The sequence below is a fragment of the Papio anubis genome, chromosome 7, assembly GCF_008728515.1.
Source record: "Papio anubis isolate 15944 chromosome 7, Panubis1.0, whole genome shotgun sequence".
In the NCBI taxonomy this organism is placed as follows: domain Eukaryota; kingdom Metazoa; phylum Chordata; class Mammalia; order Primates; family Cercopithecidae; genus Papio; species Papio anubis.
The window spans coordinates 54,563,702-54,576,169 of record NC_044982.1 but is presented as its reverse complement, the minus strand read 5'-3'; the positions used below and the strand labels follow the sequence as shown (position 1 = coordinate 54,576,169).

At 36.7% G+C, this 12,468-nt stretch overlaps 1 protein-coding gene across 7 annotated transcripts in view; it reads left to right on the top strand.

The window, feature by feature from the left end:
* The window catches only part of GNG2 (G protein subunit gamma 2), a 127,649-nt gene that overhangs the window by 45,129 nt on the left and 70,052 nt on the right, over positions 1 to 12,468 (top strand). The window lies entirely within an intron of this gene.

Genomic DNA, 12,468 nt, shown 5'->3' with positions numbered 1-12,468 from the left:
TTGAGAAAAGGCATTTTTTTCACCTGCCCTCAAAAATCTTATTAGCCAAGGTTGGAGTTTTGGTGTCATTTAGTTTAGATCTTAAAGTAAAAGAAAGGTATTATTAACCCAGGGTAAAAGTAAAACCAATGTAACTCTACTCAGAAATGTTACCTTTGCTTTTTGCTATAACTTGGTAAATTATTTTCCCAAGGTGACTTGGAAACATTTGTGTCACAGTGTGTTAAAGTTTAGCTTGGGTTTTCTGTTATATTCTTTCCAGCTCTGGCATACAACAAAAAATTCCATAACTTTCCATTTTACTCTGGCACTGGAAGAATATGGCTCCCAGCAATGTTCCTTTGAGTATTACTCTAGAAATATATTCATTCCGTTATGTATTAAGAATCTACAACACAAAGTACACCTGGAAGATGGTTAAGTGGCTTCTTCAATAAGAAGCCCATCTTCAATAAGATAAAATTCAGTAAAGTAAGTTTTTCTTCAATATTTATAGGTTCTTAGTTGGAATGACCCCCTGTAACAAAAGACAGATTAAAAAGCAAAAAACAAACAAGTTTATTAACATGTTTATTTCATATACACATAGTACACATGGGAGACACACAAAGATTGAGTAGTTTCTAAAGAGATGGCTTTGAATTCCAGCTTATAGAGCATCTTCAGCAAAGGACAGTACATTCCTTAGAGAAGTGACAAGACGATGGAAAAGAACTTTGAGTCTCTAACTGGGCCAACTGTGGGGAAGACAAATAAATGGCAGATAAAAGCAAGTTAGTAATCGTTGTTCATGTGGATTCCTCTCATACCATCTCCAGGCCAATACGCGTCTAAAGTTGTCCCCAGTAATTAGCCTTCGTTCTCCCCGGTACAGAAGGAGAGGAGTGCAGGGCGGGATACCTTTTGTCTTTAATAATCTGTGTCCTACTTTAAGGCAAATAGAAGGAGGTAAAGAACTTTCTTGCGTCTACTTCTTGGTAACCTCCAGATGAACATTCCTTCCCATTTGGGGGTTGCATATTCTGGTCTTTTGTAGCTTCATAGGCATGAAGCTATGAAAGTTAGACATAGACCTAAAGGCATTCTTTCTGTGTCTATATGTGTATGTATGTGTGTGTATGTAAAATACATCAAAAGAATGCATACGTGTATATACATATATGTATTAAAGACTGTTAGTAAAACAAACCCACATACATTCCCCATCTTTTAAGTACCACCTTTAAAAACTCCTGTATGCTTCTCTCCAATTCCATCCTCCTTTTTCCTCCTTCCCAGAAAGCCATAATCTGGACATTTTATTTATCACTTCCCTGCATATATGGTTTAGTTTGCCTGTTTTAGAACTTTAAATAAATGACATCATGCTTCTTCTTTGGCTTGGATTTTTAACCAACATTATGTTTTAAGATTCATTTAGGTGGACGTGCATAGCTGTAGTTTACCCATTTTTTACTGCTATCTAGCATTAATTACTGTACCATTCTTCTACTGTGTGAAATATCACACACTTTATTCATTCTACACACGTTGGGCATTTGGGTTGTGTCCAGCTTTTTGCTCTGATGTGCGACGCTGCTGTGTGAATTCTGTTCATGTATCCTGGTTCACATCCAGGAGTTTTTCTAGGACATATACTTTGGAGTTCAGTTGCTAAGGCATAGAACATTGCAAATATTCACTTTATTAGGTTGACCATTAGTGGTTATACCAATTTATTCTTCATTAGCAGTATGAGAGTTCTTTTTGCTCCACTTGTCAACAGTTAAGTGTTGGACAGAACAGTCATTCAGTTCTCTGAATTTTAATTTTTGCTAGTTGCAAATATATTCTGGAATTCTATTCTTTTAAATAACAAAGAGTTGTTCTTTAAACAACTCATTTTTAACTATCTTGGTGAAGGAGACAAGGACGTAAATTATTTGTTATTATGTTTGATAAAGTGAGCCATTACCGTAGACAAATGTAGATATGTTTTCAAGCAATATTGAACCTGAGAGTCTTTTTTCTTTCTTTTCCTTTTTTTTGAGACGGAATCTCACTCTGTCCCCCAGGCTAGAGTGCTGTGGCATGATCTTGGCACACTATAACCTTTGCCTCCTGGGTTCAAGCGATTCTCCTGCCTCTGCTGGGACTGCAGGCTTGTGCCACCATGACTGGCTAAGTTTTATAATTTTTATAGAGACGGTTTCACCATGTTGGCCAGGCTGGTCTCAAACTCCTCACCTCAAGTGATCTTCCAACCTCAGCCTACTCCCAAAGTGTTGGGATTACAGGCGTGAGCCACCGTGGCTGGCCTTCTTTATTTTCTTTATCAGATATTTTAAATTGACAAATGTAACATGCTCTTGGTTTTACAAGTAAAAAGCTATAGGAAGAAGCTCATTTCTCCTTTTTCCCTTACTTCCCTCCTCCCCCATGTAACCAATGTTAATGCTTTGGGGTATATCATTCCACATTTTTCTTCATGCTCATAAATGTGTAATAAATATATGTTGGGTTGCAATTTATGAGATTGTTATTTTATTAGGCCATAGTAGTTAAAATCAGCAATTGCATATAGTTCAATCACATGCATGCATATTAGGTAGTTGTATGGAAATTTTTCAAATGTAAGAGTTAATGTGCAACTATCTTTTATGTGACAAATGTCACATAATTCACCTAGCTTGTAGTTGTGGATCTAACAGATTCATGTTAATGATTACATCATCTTCACTCCCCTGTCACCTGTGGAGCGATGTTAGTTTTGTCTTCTTGGTTGTGGTTGTGTTTCTTCTAACTAACCTGTCATACATCCGTGCTTCATTGTGGTGGAATCCCAAACAGCGGGATTGTTGAGTCAAAGCACTTGGATCTCTTAAATTTTAAAATATATTGCTAAATTTCTTTCTTAAAAGGTTGTAGCAATTTGGATGCCCATTAGTACATATGAGCCTGCCTGTTTTCTGTCTCCTAGTCATCACTGGAAATTACCACTCTAATGGGTGAGGAATGGTATTCTATTTTAATTTGTATTCCCTTGAATTCTGGTGAAGTTGAGCATATTTTCATATGTTTTCATTGATCTTTTGCATTTTCTCTTCTGCAAATATCGTTTCGAATCCTTTGCCCATGTTTTTGTAAGGTTATTTGACTCTTCACTCAATTTATACAGAACCCTTAGTTTATTAGTGATAGTAATACTTTATCACTTTACACGCTGAAGTTATTTCTTTCCCAGCCCATCATTTGTCTGTTTTGTGTATAGTATCCTTTGCCATAGTTTTTATTTTTCTTTCTTTTTTTTAAAGTATTCACATATGTCTATGTTTTCCTTTATGGTTTTTTGGCTTCTTGTCTTGCTTAGGCATATTTCCTCTATCTAAGGTAATATAAATATCCTCCTTATTCTTCTTCTAATATTTTAAAAAATATTTCTCCATGTTATATATTAAATCCATCTAGAATATATTTTGTATATGACATGAGCTATAAATATGTTCCTCCAAACAGCCAACTCCATGACACCATTTACTTTAAAAACCCTCTTTTATCTACTGAATTGAAACACGTCTTTAATCATATATTGTTTCCACATATACTTGGATCTGTTTCTGTACTTTGTATTATATTTCCTGGATTTATTTTCTATTCCAATATCAATGATACCATCTTCATTATAATAGTTTGATTTCAGGTTTAAGATCTAGAAAAGTAACTGGGTCCCATTTTATTCTTCTTTTTAAACATTTATTGCTATTATTTGACATTTTTTCCATATAAAATTTAAACTCATTTTGTTATATTGCCAAAAGGGGAAAACAACCATTGGAGATTCCAATTACAACTGCATTAAAATTATGTATTATTGGAAAGGACTTTTTTATATTTTGCTGTTTCCATCTGGAAAACATGCCTCTCAATTCAAATATATTGTAGCTTTATTTTAAAGTGCATTCATCAATATATAAAGGTTTTTGCTTCTTTTGGTGTTGGAAATTTGGTAAAATGGCTGGGTATATGTTAAATATTAAAATAAATAGCTTTTCTTTTGTTAATGCTAAAACTTGTTCTCAGACTAACATACTGAGGAGCTCCTAATTCAGATCTCCAGGGACAGATGTCATAAGCTTGACTTAAGAAATGAAGAAATGTTAAAGCAGAGCCTTGCACCACTTGACTTAATTCCAACTTTGCTACAATGGATCGTATTATTGTGGATTATTATTATAGAGGAAAACAGTACTTTGAGCTCTGTGTGGTTAAGCAGGATGTTTCTTCTTTTAGTTCTAGATCAGCTATGATGTTAAGAGTAAAATTCTAACAGAGGAAACGAATCACCTTTCAGTTTTTTTAAAAGTATAATTTTATCTGTTGGACAGAGGCTCATTTGAAGATGAAAACTCAAGATATAAGCTTATTGGTACATAAAAGTACATGGAGGAGTCTCACTTATTGGAAGAATTTTATCATTAGTTTAACAAAACCTACAGTACTTATGTACTTATTTCTAAAAAGTAGTACTTACAAGTAAAAAATACTGTTGCTTCTGGGAGATTAATGGCCTAAGTAGCAGTATAGATAGCCTTCTTCATAGTAAACCCATTCAAATGCCAATGACAGTGTCTCAAACAAAAATCTTCAATAACATAACCTCAGTATCCAAAAAACAAAGGAGAACTTTTAAAATAATTCAACTAATTTTTAAAAGTTGTAATTCTAAATTACAAAACTATAAAAGAATAGGGAAAAAAAAAAACCAATGAAGTTTAAAATTCCCTGATATAACTAAAGTCAGGAAATAAAAAGCCATTTAGTGAAAATTACAGTATTATATACAATTAAGAATATTTCCAGAACTAGTAAAGAGAAGAGTTTACATGGAGAACTGCTAAATAGTTAATTAGGGAAGCATATTTATTAACTACAGAATCAAATAAAAAATTAGATAGCTTAAATAAACATGTATAAATAATGCCAGACCAAAATGATCCACTTTTATAATGGAACACAGTGTTTTAACTTAAAAATAGTAAGTGAAAGTACTTGAGCTGATAGACTAAATAAATGTTAATGAATCAACAATTTAAGGTAGACAATATTTCCAGAATTCATTAAGGACATGGCCTACATATTAGGAAGTTAATCTGGAAATTAACATCCAGAGAAAGATGCCAAGATGTTTACTTATAACATTTTCAAACTTCAGTGAGGAAGAAATCTTAAACATCTGGAAAAAAGGCCAGATAATATTCCAAGTACTGATTTCAGATGTAACTGAAATTAAGACCGTGAACTCCCCAAGGAAATGAAACAACATCTGCAGCTCTTTTTGTGGAAAAAATTATCCAGGCAAGATGTCATTCATTTGGAAAAGCTAGAGAAAGATTTTCACATATCCCACTGATATGGTTTGGCTATGTGTCCCCACCCAAATCTCATCTTGTAACTCCCATAATTCCCACATGTTGTGGGCAGGACCCAGTGGGAGATGATTGAATTATGGGGGCGGGTCTTTCCCTCCTGTGCTGTTCTTGTGATAGTGAATGGGTCCCATGAGATGATGGTTTTAAAAATGGGAGTTGCCCTGCACACACTCTCTTTGCCTGCCACCATCCATGTAAGTAAGATGTGACTTACTCCTCCTTGTCTTCTGCCATGATTGTGAGGCTTCCCCAGCTATGTGGAACCGTAAATCCAATTAAACCTCTTTCTCTTGTAAATTGCCCAGTCTTGGGTATGTCTTGATCAGTAGTGTGAAAACAGACTAATATACCCACTAACCCTAAATAGTCACTGACCTACACTTTGGATTCAGAACAGGAATTTCTTCACACTGTGGCCATCTTATCAAGTCCTGCTTTCAAGATGGGATACTAAAAACATTAACTAGGAGGATCAACACATACACAATAGACCCATTGCAGAATAAAATTGTGATCTAAAACGTAAAAGGAAGAGAGGAAGGGAACTAATATTTAGAGAACATCTACAATTATCAAGTTTTTTATAACACATCATTTAGTCTTCAAAACCCTGCTGGTATTGTCCTCTTGTTTCAGATGAGAAAATAGTCTCAAAGAGGTTAAGTAACTTGCTTTAAGTTGTAGAGTCAGAATTTGAATATGTGTCTTTCTGACTCCCAAGAAAAGTATAACTTTCCGAATAACAATCTAAAAATTGAGAATGAGGTAAGATGAGGAAGAACTAAAACCAATAGCCTAAATGTTCTTTTTTACCCATAGAAAGAAGCCTAAGAGCTTTGGGTTTTGCTATTGCTGTAACTAGAAATCACCAAAAAATGACTTTGATAATTTTAGTGACTTGTGTGTGTATGTGTTTGTGTGCAGATTTGATTTACATAGAAATAATTTTACTTGAAAGAAGGGAGCATATTTAAGGTGCTTAATTAATAACTACAGCATTTATAAAGTAAAAATAAGCAATAGCAAAAATAAGAAAAAAAAAAGATAGATGGCCAAAATATAGCAATCATTATAGCTATAAACTTTAAAATGCCACATAAAAGATATGCACTTTAAACAAAAAGTCATACATTAGAATACAAGGCAGGATTATAATACATGAACTAAAATCATAAGGAAATAGAATAATGTGTCATTATTGAACATAACATGAAGCCAAAAAAGATAAATATGTGAATTATGTAATGATGACCACCATCACAAATAATAAAGTGAGTAAAGGAGGAATAGTGTTGAAACAAAAGGAACAAGCAAATAATGCTACCGTGCAGTAGAATGATATTAGAATAGATGTCAGTCTTTTTGAGTGGCATCCTTTTTGCCACAATCCAGGAGTGAATGTTGACTTACCATGGGGTATATTCCAAGAGCCTTCAGGGCTAACGAAGAACTTTGGCCTTTGGAAATTTAGGAATATATGTTGTATACTGCCTGCTTTGTTAGCACTAACTAGAGTTGGACAGTTCGGGTCAATCTGGGCTGAATACAGTAGAGTCAAGTCATTTACTTACAGTTAGGAAATGTATGAGTTTCCTTAGCTTGATCATCTAGGTGAGGAAGGAGACTTGTAATGTCAGGCAGCTGTAGAAGTGATGGCCCCCCTAACTAAGGAGGCAGGTTGTCATCTTGTACAACTCCGGGGTGGTGGCATCATGGGAGTAAACCTGTGATGTAAAAAGGATAATGTTAAAATTAAGAGGTGTCACTTGGTGGACCCATAGATGGAAACAAATTTCCAATTGAACGAGTATTCTAGCAGTAACTTCAAAAAAGGAGAGATAAGTTGAGGAGTTTGATGAAAAAGTTATTAAATGGGTGAATCCATGATCAAATTTGCTTTCCAGGGACATAAGCCCATGTTTAATGTTGCCTTCATTTCCTAGTAGATTACCAAATAGTGTAGGGTCCCTTCTCACCGGGTTCTGGGAGGGCAAGGAACTTAGGTGATGGGAGGCTAGATGGAACTGAACATGGCCAAGTAGACAGACTGTCCTTGGCTCTGCCATGTTGAAGCCAGGGTCCCACAGGGGAATAACAGCTGTGTGCCCCACAATGTTTTGAAGGAATAATGTTTTAAAGCAAGTTAGTGGGAAATATCTGCATAGTACTAACATTCCTTTCAAGTTTTGCCTTAAAATGAGATGATTGGGAGGCCTGCTAGTATGAAAGGGGCTCTATCAGCAGAGAAACCCTCTGGCTATGTATTTAACACTCCCTAACTGTTCTCTAGAGGGTTCATGCTCTCTGGGTATTGTTTCCCATTTATTTTACTTTCCATGTATGGCCTGGGCTTCTCAAGTGAATTGCCTGTGTCCTGTGGTTACATATGTTAGAGAACATGAATACTAGTTTACAGATCTCATTTTCTAAAAATTTTGGAGTGGCATTATTCCAACCATGTCCCCAAGCTGCCTTTGAGGCTAATATTATTGCTTAAAAATGATTATGAAATATTTAAATTATACAGGAAAGGACAGAGAATTTTTTTTTCCTTAGTGGTTCTTTTGAATGACTTGCAAGAACAATTTTAGGGGTAGAAGTAGCCCCTGCATTTAGATTTTGCTGGGTCTGACATATGGGTCTGATGAGCATTGGAATGGATGTAGGAAGGCACACCACAGACCCGGCCAGGAGAAAAGTTAGGATGGTTCTCCGAGCTCTTCCCTTGCTTCCTCATCCCTGTTTAATAAAAAGTGAAAGATACAAGCAAGTAACATGAAACAAAGCTTAAAAAGATCACTTATTAAAGAAAGAAAGAGGAAACTGTTAAATAACAGCTCCAGCAAAAGCCCAATGGAACAAACAAGCAGCCACAAAGGACTAGGGAAAGCTCTTTGTCTGAATTAAAAATAACTAAAAATGGTACAATGTGCACTGAATGCAAACGTGCAATTCATTGCAGAGCCCTCGAACTCTGTAACATTGCAACCTCTGAGATGAGGAATGTCTCTGCCACCCATAGGGAAGAGCTTCCCGGCCAACGGCTCCTGGGACCAAGGCACTGTCCCCTTTCTTTGACAGCCAGCTACAGCACTTGGGTATTGTCAGTTCTCCCTTCAGTGCTCCTACTGCAATACCATGAGGATTTGGTGGAAACCAAATGGCAAGGTAATCCAGAACACTCATTAATAAAGACCAGAAGATTCTGGTTTATTTCCCTTCAGCAGCAATGAGGAAAGATGGTAAAAGTGGAAAGAAAGAGCAGCTGTGGGAAGATTTCTGTATCTAATGGTGCCTTATTGAGCTTTCTGGGACCCCCATCTCTACTCTGGAATTGACCTGATCTTCAAGGACCTATGTCCCGATGTATGATACTCTCCCTTTTAACACTACCCTGTCTCTACAGCATATTTCTTGTCCTGACCCCTTTCTGACAAATCGTTTGCTCTAAGGCTTGTTTGGGGAACTTGATCGTTTCCCCTCTCCCTGCCTATTTCAGTCCCCAACCCTACCCCCATCAGCTCTTAACTGGCTTTGCCTGCACCAGGTTCCAGCCATTCTCTAACTGATGCCACAGTCTCTGAGCCAGCCCTTCTCCCTTGGGGATTAGGTCATCCCTAGCTCAGGCATTAGTTGGAACTGAAGTATGAATGGTTCTGACATTAAACAGAATTAGGGCTTATGTTCAAAATTGAGGATAGAAAAAGGAAAACAAACTTTTAAAAGTATGATAAAATACCCATAGCATAAAAGTTACCATCATAACCATTTTTAAGAGCACAGTTCAGTGGCATTAAATGCATGCACCTTGTTGTTCAACCATAATCACCATCCATCTACAGAGCTCTTCATCTGGCAACGCTGAAAATCCAACATAGTGAGACCCCCCATCTCTATAAAAAATTTTTTAAAAATTTAAAAACTGAAACTCTGTTTTAAATAAACAATAATTCCCTATTCTGCCCTCCCCCCAGTCCCTGGCAATCAGCATTCGGCTTTCCGTCTCTGTGAATTTGACTACTCTACATACATATAAGTGGAATCACACAGTATTTGTACTTTTATGACTGGCTTATTTCACTTAGCATAACATCTTTAAAGTTCATCCACATGGTAGCATGTGTCAGAATTTCCATTCTCTTCACGGCGGAATCATATTCCACTGGAAGTGTTCGTCATGCTTTGTTTCCCCAGTCACCTATCAATGGACACTCGGGTTGCTTCCACCTTTTACCTACGGTAAATAATGCTGCTATGAATGTGAGTGTACAAATATATCTTCAAGACCCTGATTTTCTTTCTTTCAGGTATACACTCAGAAATGAAATTGCTGGATCATATGATAGTTCTATTTTTAATTTTTTAAGGAAGCATCATACTGTTTTCCATGGCAGCTGAACCATTTTACATTCCCCCCAACAGTACCCAAGGACTCCAATTTCTCCATATCCTCACCAGTACTTGTTATTTTCTGTTTTTTAAATTCTAATTCTGAAAGGTATGAGGTGATATCTCATTGCCATTTTTATTTGCATTTCCCTAATGATTAGTGACTTTGAGCATTTTCATATACTTATTGAAAAAGTTAAGAACATGATATCTCATACAAATATGTAACAAGCACATGTAAAAGATCTGGTTAACTCATTGAAGGAAACACTGAGTGAAAAAACCTGGTTTCAAGAATACAACAGACTGAATTATATACAATCAGTGAAAGAAAAAATGCTGAAATGAGATTGCCAAGTTATATTCAAAACTGGTTAATGTCCCACAGGGCAATAAAACCATCAGCTTTGGGGTTATTTTTTCATTCAAATAAGTGTCCTTCTACAGTGTCAGATGAATGTAGGATCTAGTATGACATTGAAGGGGACACAACAATCTTTCTACCTTCTTTCTGAGCTTTGGAACATTTTCCTTAACAGACTCAATACTTTTACTCCCAGAAACCAGTTCTGTTTCTTCTTTCCATGTTCTCTGCAAGAGGGTAGAAATGGGCCTGGGATAGAGCAGAGAGAAACTTTTGCTTTCCTAAAGTTCTTTCCAACTGGCCTTAGTAGGATTTTGGATCTATTGGTAGTCCAATTGCCAGAAAGAGTAGCTCAACAGTTAGGATTGAATAAAAGCAATGGTGCAAATGTATCCATCCTTTATATCCTTTCATCAGTTGACTTTGGGTTTTGTTTATTTAGGTTAGATATTCAGTCTGTGCATGCAAAGCTCAAATGTGGAGCATTTAAGGATGATACCAGTGTGTTCCCACATCCTGCCATATTGACCATCTAAAATATTTGAGAATGCTTAGGATTTGCTATCTAAGTAAGTGTTAAGTCTGCCAAAATTATGTTGCTGAATTATCATTTTATATAAAGCATTTGTTGTTGTGTGATATCCAGAGTTGGCATGCACCATTAGAGCTATATTGGGTGTTAACATACTGAAATGTTTTCATACCAGTTGGTAAAGATAAAGTATCTTTTTTTTGTTTGTTTTCTTTTTTTGGAGACAAAAAAGTTGCCTAGGCTGGAGTGCAGTATGATTACGGTTTACTGGAGCCTCAACCTCCCAGGCTCAAGCAATCCTCCCAGCTCGGCCTCCCAAGTAGCTGGGACCACAGGTGTGCGCCACCATGCCCACCTAATTTTGTTTTTCTATTTTTTTGTAGTGAAGCAGTCTCACTTTGTTGTCCAGACTGATCTCAAACTCCTGGACTCAAGCAATCAGCCTGCCTAGGCCTCCCAAAGTGCTGAGATTACAGATGTGAGCCACCACACCCAGCTGAGAAAGTGTCTCTTTATTGAGATTATAAGGCATCTAATCATGCCACCCATCAGTGGCCATGGCAGGGTAGTGGACCTGGGAGGACGGCCAGCATAGATACTGACAGCCCCAATAGCCACTGAGTGGTCAGTGGAGGTGTGCACAGTGCCCTCCCTCGGCCCTAGAGTTGTCAGGGATGACAAAGCAGGCAGTGGAGCAGGTGGCATTGGTGGCAGTGTTTTGGAAGTGGGGGTTGGGGAGAATGGGGGTGCAGGGGCAGAGTCAGTTGGAGCATAGACCCTCTGGGAGGCACTAGCATCCAGGTATATAATAACCCAGTAGTGCAGAGCCTGTGGTGTGCCCAGGAGCAGACTGTCAGTATGACAGCTACATCAACTAAGATCACAATAACAATCTGTAAAAAAAAAAAAAAAAAAAAAAAAAGACCAATGATGTGGAAATTTCTAGAATATTTTGGTGAATTATTTTCTCCATAATATAGCATGTATATTTTATGATATAGTTAATTCAGCAAACAAAAGAAATGTTAAATAGATTTTGATTAAATCTTTTTGATTTTTTATATCACATACTGATATTTTATCTTTCTAATAAACATTTTCATTTTGAGTATGACTGTTATTTCTGGCTATATAAAAATTAAAGTTATTTAACCAAACCATCAAAACTAAGAAAAGAGGAAATTGGGAAGATACTGGCAATAAAATAGGTACATATTTGTTTTCTAAAATTACATAAAGTGCTTATTCAAGCTAAAAAGATGGCACAAGACTCCTATAAGCAGACAGTTGAATTTTAATAGACAGTTTGTATAAAAGTAAAGACAGGTGGAGGAGAGGTTCCCCAAAGGCAAGGACAGCATCTGACACAGGCCTGGTGTCCTGGTCTGCGTAGTAGGAGCTTGATAAATGTTAATTAATTGAATGAATAACTGAGTCAATGTATGAACAACTCTTCAACCTCACCAGTAATTAAGTAAATGCAAATGAAAACAAAAATGAGATATAATGTCATATCTATTAATTTATTAAAATTAAAGAAATAGGCTGGGCATGGTGGTTCATGCCTATAATCCTAGCACTTTGGGAGGCCAAGATGGGAGGATTGCTTGAATCCAAGAGCTTGAGACCAGTCTGGGCAACACAGAAAGACACTGTACAAAAAAAATTAACAAATTAGCCGGGCAGTGCACACCCGTAGTCTCAGCTACTCTGGAGGCTGAGGTGGGAGGATCATTTGAGCCTGGCAGGTCGAGGCTGCAGTGAGCAATGATTGC